The sequence below is a fragment of the Rhinopithecus bieti genome, unplaced genomic scaffold (assembly GCF_001698545.2).
Source record: "Rhinopithecus bieti isolate Rb0 unplaced genomic scaffold, ASM169854v2 scaffold_13017, whole genome shotgun sequence".
NCBI classification, from domain to species: domain Eukaryota; kingdom Metazoa; phylum Chordata; class Mammalia; order Primates; family Cercopithecidae; genus Rhinopithecus; species Rhinopithecus bieti.
In genome coordinates, this window is record NW_016807377.1 from 719,004 (window position 1) to 728,378 (window position 9,375).

Sequence of the window (9,375 nt, forward strand, 5' to 3'; positions counted from 1 at the left end):
GGGGGCGGTGGTGGGCGGGGAGTTGACATAGTAATAATATTGGGCTCAGAAATTGTTGCCATAAAATATGATGTTTTGACATGCTAAGCTGAAGGAGCTTCAAGGTCTCTGACCTAACCTCCACGTGATCTCACCCAAAGAAGCTGAAGTTCCTTTATCTGCCTAAAATCCAGACCCACCAAGGAGAATAATCATCTTTTTCTTTCCCTCCCCGTTATCTCACTATCTACTGCAGAAAAGAAGATGTGACCATACCCGCACAGACTTTTTTATGAGGATAATGACTGTCTCCATGGATCAGTTAATCTCTGTTCCCCAATCCAGTCATTCTCCCTTGCAATCTTTTATTGCCCATCAGTAAAATTCCTCTTCTCACCCTTCCCATAACCTGTTTTACCAGGATGTAAGTCCCATTCTTTTGTAACCTCAAGTTTCTGTAACTCATGAAGAAGTTGGGTCTTCATTCTGAAGGCTCCTGTGTATATATGCTAGATAGATTTACGAGTCTTTCCCCCTATTCATTAATCAGCCTCATGTCAGTGATATTTTTTCAGTGAAACTTTAAGGGGTCAAGAGCCTATAGCCACCACACTGTAGTACAGTGAGCGGGGTGATCAAAGCTGCTCTTCTCTTCTGTAAGCTGCAGAAAAGAGAACCCAGGAATCTGACCTGCCAGTAAAGGGATAAGAATTTCTTACCAGCCAGTCTCCTGACGTCTCTCTCTCTTTGCGTTCCAATTGAGTGGATGGGAAAAGAATCACTGTTTGTCTCATCCGCAATGCTTTTATTAATGAGAAAAAGGGATTTGTGTGATGAGTCTTGGGTTACAGTGACTCTGGTGTACTTTTGGTACTGTGAGGTATGAATATTCACATTCTTCGACCCCCTTTCCTCTCAGAAATAGGTGATTTGTTGTTGTTGTTGTTGTTGTTGTTGCCATTTTCCTTTGTCTTTGTCTTTCTGTGTTGTTCTGTCGTGAAGATGGGTACCATAGTGAGGACATGTGCCTAGAACCTCTATAAGCCCATTGTTTCAGCCAGCCCTGAAGATTGGCTGGTTTGGTGGTTCTTGCTAGATAGGCATCTATTAAAACACTTTGCTGTAGGTCCCTGTAATACGGATGAGGTTTTCCTCTTATCCTGTCTTATGTCCTTGAGAGCATGACTGTGACTAAGTGGGGGTCTTCTCTTAGTCTCCATCATCTGGAGGGTGTGATTTTTCAGGTTCACATCAGGCAGCCAGTCTGAAAGATTGGAAGACCGAGGCCTGTAATATTTTAAGCAGCACTCTCTTCATTCTGAATGTATGAAGCTTTTAGGTGAGTTCTGTCTTAAAAGTCCCAACCCTATGGGGTTTTGTCATCTTTGCTATGTTGAGTCTGTTTCTGAGAATGAATTTGTGGGGATCATGGGGATCGCCTCTTCTACACCCTCTCTGGGAACAACGGTTTCTTCCATGGTAAAAACCTGGAAAACTACCACCTGGGTTTTACATGAAGAGGCTTTTGGATAAAGTCACTATTGGAATTAAGTATGTCATTGAAAATTCTAATTGTCAGTGGCCGAAAGATAGATTTTAAAAGATTTTAGAGATTTTTTTTAAATTGGAAGCAATTAATGGGAAAATACATTCTGAAAGGACACATAATGGTGTCACAGCTAGCCTTGAGAATTCTCTGACTAAATTAAAGAGAAAAAAAAAATCTGACCTAAAACAAAGTTAAAATCCTTTGCAAATTCAAACTGTCTGCTCTGAATTTCTTCTGGGAAGAACAATAAAGACCACCCCATGTTGTAACCTAGTGGCTAAGGTCTGCCCTTTTACCACAGCAGCCTGGATTAAATTTCTGGCAAGGGACTGAGTGCTTTCTGGGTTGATGTTTGTGTTACTTTCACAAAATTTATTGATTATTTTCCCTTCCATGTACAGATTTTGATTTCCTGTCTTTCATCTGTAGGGGCATGTGAGGCGTTCTGGCTTCTGTACATAGAAAATCAGCTGAGAAGCTGAGACTCCAGAGACTGCCCAAACAGAAATGTGAGTCACACTCCATTTATGGCTAGCAAAATTTTCCTTTATTTGAGCTATCTTTGGGGTAATTTTGGATCTTGTAAAAAGTGTTTGCCACCTCTTTGAAGACACCTTATGCTTAAATTATAACCTCAATTATGGTACTTGGGAGGATGTCATTGGTTAAAAAAAAAAAAAAAGTTTAAAAGCCAGAAATATCAGCTGTTTATCCTCACTAAAATCTGGTAATAAAATTCAAAAGGATTTTCTTACTTAGACTCAATGAAATTGCTATTACCTTTTTCCTGAGGCCCTATAAGCTAAAGCTTCAACTTTGTGAAACAGGCAAAAAAAATCTTGTCAGATTGCCACTGCTGGCTTCCTCTTTAAATGTGCTTTGAGTCTAACATCTGGACACCTCAACTGACTGCCCTGCAGACTGTAAGGAAACTCGTTTATAGACTGTTCCCAATATTAACCTGTTTTTCTTCTTTGAAAGCCCATCTGCAATGCCATCTCCTAAAATGAAAGAGGTGTTTAATTGACCTATTCACAGATTTTTAAAATAGAATTATTTGCCATTCAGATTTTAGCTTAACTATTCTCTTTCACAGCCACTAACTCAGTTTTTAGTTTGTGAAACTCCTAGGGAAGTTTCAGATGGGAGATGTTGGGGCTCAGAAATTGATATACCAAAATATGGTGTTTTGACATGCTGAGCTGAAGAAGCCTGAAGATCTCTTTGGCCTCTCACCACCACTGTCTCTCCCAAACAAACTGAAGTTCCTTTATCTGCTTAGGATCCAAACCTACCAATGAGAACAATTGTGTTTTCTTCCCCTCTCTGTTATCTCATTATCTATTGCAGAAAAAAAGGCCAAGGTACCTGAACAGACCTGTTTATAAGAACAATGATTGTCTCCAAGGATCATTTAAATTTCAAAGAAACTATTTACCAGTTAATCTCTGTTCCCTGATCCAATCATTCTCCTTTACAGTCATTTATTGCCCCTCAATAGAATTTCTCTTCTCCTTCTTCCCATAACCTGTTTCACCAGGATGCAAGCCCACATTCTTTCTGCAACCTCAAAATGGTATATAAGTTTCTGTAACTCGTGGAGAAGTTGGGTCTTCATTCTGAATGCTCCTGTGTATACATGTTAAATACAGTAATTTTTTATTTTTATTTTTTATTTTTTGAACTGGAGTCTCGCTCTGTTGCCCAGGCTGGAGTGCAGTGGCGCGATCTCAGCTCACTGCAAGCTCTGTCTCCCGGATTCACACCATTCTCCTGCCTCAGCCTCCCGAGTAGCTGGGACTACAGGCGCCTGCCACCACGCCCGGCTAAGTTTTTGTATTTTTAGTAGAGACAGGGTTTCACCATGTTAGTCAGGATATTTCTTCTGATTGCAATTGAAAGAGATCAAATGAAAAAAAACTAAAAGGCAGAAATGAAGTCCACAGTCAAGCAGCCCGGGCGGCGCCCTGACAGCCCGGGCGGCGGCGGGCCTCAGCCTAGTTAAAGATCGACCCGACCTAACCGATTAGGTTAATTAGGTTACTATAGACTGCCGGCATTGTAAGACAAACGTTTGGAAAGTCCTGTCCTGATCTAATTACCGGTGTCTGCCACGCATATCTTAGTCCCTGGACCAGTACTAAACACAATCCCCTATTGTGTTTGTCCCGAACTTCTGAGCCAACACAAACACAGTCCCCCACACATCTCAGAACATCCACCTAGAGAGCCCTGATAAGATCACAACCGTTTGTAGTATTACTAAATGCGCGGGAACAATGGAAACTGTTAATTGTATTACGCAATTACAGTTGTAATGCTGCAACCAAAGAAATTCTTTGTACCGATCTGTAACCTTACATATCCTGTATGCATCGGGCTAGTAAAAAGGGGCACTGTCATCATTGCAGGGCCGCTCTTGTATGTTGTAAAGAAAGAGGGACCAAGTTCCGAGACTTGCATTCTGAGAAGGATCGCTTGCGCCTGGCTTTGACTGGCCGGATTCTGGGTGGACTCTCTTCGGGATAAAGGGGTCCTGGGCATCACACATAATAAAACAACCAAATATATTAGGATGTTATCCTGACTGTGGCATCATTCTCTGCCTCTAGTTAACTTTGAAGGAATCTGTGAAGCTGAACTAGAAACAGTTAAAGGTAAGGGTTGAATACAGATAGTTCTTCTTGAGGGAAATCCATGTCCCAGGACCAAACACCATTTTAAAGCATTTTAGACGTAAATATAGTTAATTGAAGTGGTATTCTTGAATTACTACTAATAAACCCATTATAGAACTTCAGCAAAATCTATAGATTTAGAGTTTATTAAATACATATTTAGTAAAACTTACTTAGATTTATGCTGCTTTTCTTAAGTAAGTTCAAATCTACTAGCTCATTGAGTTCTGATTAAATTGCTATGGTCATTACATTGCATATTCAATGGCAGAAGTATGAGAATATAAACACTATTGACGCCTCAGTGTCTTCCTAACATCTAGAGGAGTAAATGAAAGAATCATTTCTTCCAGGCCGGGTGCGGTAAGACTCACGCCTGGATCCCAAGCACTTTGGGAGGCAAGGCGAGCAGACACCTGAGGTGGGAGTTCCAAGACCGGCCCTGACCAACGTGGGAGAAACCCCGTCTCTACTAAAAATACAAAAGTTAGCCGGGCGTGTGTGGTGCTTGCCCTAACCCTGGCGTACTAGGAGGCTGAGGTAGGAGAATTGCTTGAACCCAGTGGAGGTCAGAGGTTTGCAGTGAGCAAGATCGGCACCATTTTTGCTCCAGCTAGCAAAAAGAGCAAAACCTCCGTCCTCAAAAAAAAAAAAAAAAAAAAGAAAATCATTTCTTCCTACAATTGTTTTGCTATACTATTTATACGCTAAATATTAAAAAGCGTAGTAACTTCTATTCAATTTACACAACTGATTAGACCTATTGATAAATTTCATTTTATCCTCCCTTGCAATGTTGTTTGAGTTTCAGGTAAATTAGTGAGATTTTTTTCAGTCTTGGAGTAAGGGGAGGAGGGATTTTGGCATTTTTTTTTTTTTTTTCTTTTTTTTTTACATGCCTAGCAGTTCTCAGAGAGGAAATCAGCTTATCCTCCAAGTGTGGATCAGAGGTTAGTTTTTAATAAAAGTCTTCATGACACAGATATTCTGCTGGTAATTTATTCTTTTTTCTTTTTCTGCCCACATTCATTATTCCTTTTACCCATCCTCATCCACTTGTTTTGGAGATTGCCTTCCAGGTTCTCCTCTTCCCCCAGTTAATTAATTGTTGTAGTAGCCACAGTGATATAGTCCTATTAGTTGAGTAACCAGCAAACTAATTGCATTAGCTACTTGTGGCATTGTAATAGTTGAATGATTTATCATCATTCTTTCCACTTTGATCTTTAAGCATTTTAGATTTCTAACTGTTGACTTTCTATAAGTCTGTTATGTGCTGTTCCCAAGCACTTTGTTATTAGCTCCTATCTATATTCTCTTTATACTCATTCCCTTAGCAATTCCTCCACTACTATGTTTTTGACTGACACCTTATAGTTAGATGAGTCAAATACTGCAGTGTTTTGGGCAGAATTGTCTCTCCAACAAAATTTATATGTGAACTCCTAACCCCCAGAATCTCAGAATGTAATTGTATTTGAAGATAAGGTCCTTAAAAAGGTGATTAAGCTAAAATGAGATTGTTAGGATTGGATCCTCATCCAGTATAACTGGTGTCATAAGAAAATGAAGAAACAGGGTGCGTACACACAGAAGAACGTCCATGTGAGGCACAGCAAGAAGGAGGTTATCTAGAGGCCAAGGAGAAAGGCTTCAGGAAGAAACAAAACCTGCTGACATCCTAATCCTACACTTTTAGTCTTCAGAACTGTGAAAAAATAGATTTCTGTTGTTTAAGCTACCCAATCTGTGGTATTTTGTTTTAGAAGCTCTACAAACTAATACAATGTTTTATTTCGGAAAATCTTCTGAGTATCTCAAATACCTCCTAGTGCAATTCCAGAAAATTTCTATATTTTTGGTATTGGTTTTATCATTATCTTCTCCCCAGTTGAACTTGAAATTTTTGAGCAAGTGTTCTGACACCAACTGGTATACTGTAATACAATCCTAATATTAACCACCTGGAGTCAGCACCAGACCCACAGGTTAAAAGGCATGGACCCTCAACAAGGCTGTCCTTACTGCAAACACCAGCCACACTTCACGGCCCACATACCACCCACATGTCTTTCCAACTGGCTGCAAATTAAGAGGTTCCCACGACATTATCAGATTGATAACTAAATAGAATGACTGAGAAAATGTAGGAAAATGCTACACTTAACAGCTACAATTTTATTATAAATGACATAAATCAAAATTGCCAAATGGAGAGACACATACCCAAAGACTTTGGGGAAAAGTGTCTATTGTTTATGGTTAGGTTCCATAGACAGACATGTAGAAATGTGATCAGATGAAAAGGGAACAATCTAATAGTAATAAACTGAGGGGAGAAACTCACCGAGGCCTGTCTGTTCAGATTCATCTTGGCCTCTCTGTGTAGCATTTCTTCCTCCCAGGTACAGGATAGGACCCTTCCTGGAAGGAGGGAAGGTAGGTCAAAAAATATCTTGATGGCCAGATGTTACACAGACAGGCAAGGGAAAGTTACATATGTATTTTTTAGGTTGAGAAAGAGGAATTCTAGTTTTTACGGCTTGCTTTGTGAGGAAATGAGGGGTGGGAGATAGGAAGGCAGGAACAGGTCAGAGAGATACTGCTTCTGAGGCTGCTTTTCGGGCCTTCCAATCTCCCTTAGTTCAAAGTACTAAGCATGCCAAATGCCAGACTTTGGAGCATTGTTTTCTGAGCCTCAGTAAGTGCCAGGCTCTTATAGTGTGTCCTGAGTTTCTCATGACACTTAGCACAGTCCTCACACTTCCTATATGCTTGTTGTTAGATTAAGTCATCTGTAATTGAAAACTGGTAGAAGATTTTTTTATATGAAATATATTAATTTAAACATGAGAACTAAAAAAAACCCAAGGATATCTTATTTTCTTAGGGTAATGTTTCATTTTTTTTTTGATAGGAGAGATAAGAAGTCACATATTTTCCTGTGAATCCTTTCTTTTAAATACATACATACCCATGAGCTATTTACTTTTTAAAAATCTGTTAGATACATGGCTTTATTTCTAATTTTCAAAATAATTATGCCATTTGGAGTGTGGTACGTATTCTTACAGATGAAAAAATAGGATTTTCAGACGTTAAGTAAACTTTCCCAGGTTGCTCAATAAGTGAGTGACAGTGCCAGATCTCAAATGCAGGTCCATCTGACCCCAAAACCTGTCCCATTTCCAACACTCATTATATTGCCTCTTGGCGAAATTCCTACATACTTCTGTATAACACATGTAAAGGAAATAGCCTTTAGGCTAAAGGCTCAGTTAAACCTCTAAAAACAAACCAGTCAGGGGAGTGAGTGACAAAATAGAAACAGCAATGTGGTAATGCTTCCCAGGGCTCGCAGTGATATTGTGTGGACATGGAGTGATTAAATACCTGAATCCTATAAGAAAGGCTGAATTCACTCAGGGAACACAGAACTAATGTCTTGGGCATAGTCTTGGCTGAAGGCCAAGTCGCATTTACTCTCACACAATGGATATATTGATTGAAAACCATCTCTGAGTTGGAAGCACTGAGTTTAGTTACAATGTGTAGGAGGGAGGCTGGCTGTCTTAGGACGAAGATTATGACTGGGGTAAATAGTATTAGTATTGGTAACATTTCAAGCAAGGAGACTGATATTTGTGAATGCTATGAAAGTTAATGCAACTATGTCTATCTCTCTGATTATAGGTATGTTGAGTCTATATCTACTAAGACATCTAACATTCTTTTTGAGCAGTATGATATAGCATGTCTACTTCACAATAAAGGTCAGTAGTAAATCTTATTTACGGTTATACATGTATGAATGAACAATAGAGAAATGACTTAAAGATGCAGTTTGTGATTGGCACACTCAAAATGTGTGGAAGGTAACGCTTGTCAATGGACTTTATGTACTCTAGGGGGCAGTATAAGGTAGACTCAGCTGATTCAGGGCATATAAAAGTCCATGTGAAGACTGCTCATATGTGACTTCCTAAACAACTGAGACTGAACTTCTTCTGAGACAGCAACAGTCACCCCGTAGACAAGTAAGCTTTTCCTGACAAAGCAAATAAAACTCAGATCCAATTCTAGTAGTTCTAATTCCTCTAAGTAACCCCAGTGGTATTTTCTCCTGGGGTTACACGAGATGTAAAGAGGTTCTCAGGCAAAAGACAAACACATTGGAAACTGCCTCTTCTACTTAACTCAAAATGAAAAGTTTGCATAGTTAGACAAGTAGTACAGTCTGTACCTCTTGAGTGTATGTCAAGCTGTCCTGAGAATGTATATTCAACTAATTCTTTCTAGTGAGCAAACAGCAGTGTGTTTATATAAGGCACCATGCAGGTGAAACTAAGACAAAGCATTTTTATTTCACTTCACAAATAATATCTTTGTCTTGCAATATTTTATTGCAACATTATTACATGCAAAATAGTGCTATAGTAATGTGATTTAAATTTATGTACTCAAAATATACGGTAACAAACTGTTGAGTTATAACACTCTTGTGCCATTGGATTTATTCTTTTCTATGCTGTATATACCTTTGTCCTATCTAAATTTCTTCTTAAAATTGCTAGTTAACTCTCTAGTGACTACGGGAAAAAAATCTTTGCTTTTAAAATTACATTTATTTTAGAGAGACATAAAATCTTATTGGATTTCCAATATTAAGAATGTGATGTGTAGGAAATTCTACTATTTGAATATATACCCACAACAGAGACACAAACTATTTAAAGAAGTTTGTGGAGGGCGGAGCAAGATGGCCGAATAGGAACAGCTCCAGTCTCCAACTCCCAGCGTGAGCGACACAGAAGACCGGTGATTTCTGCATTTTCAACTGAGGTACTGGGGTCATCTCACTAGGGAGTGCTGGACAATCGGTGCTGGTCAGCTGCTGCAGCCCGACCAGCGAGAGCTGAAGCAGGGCGAGGCATCGCCTCACCTGGGAAGTGCAAGGGGAAGGGAATCCCTTTTCCTAGCCAGGGGAACTGAGACACACAACACCTGGAAAATCAGGTGACTCCCACCCCAATACCGCACTTTAAGCAAATAGGCACACCAGGAGAATATATCCCACACCTGGCCGGGAAGGTCCCATGCCCACGGAACCTCCTTCATTGCCAACACAGCAGTCTGTGATCTAACCGCAAGGCAGCAGCGAGGCTGGGG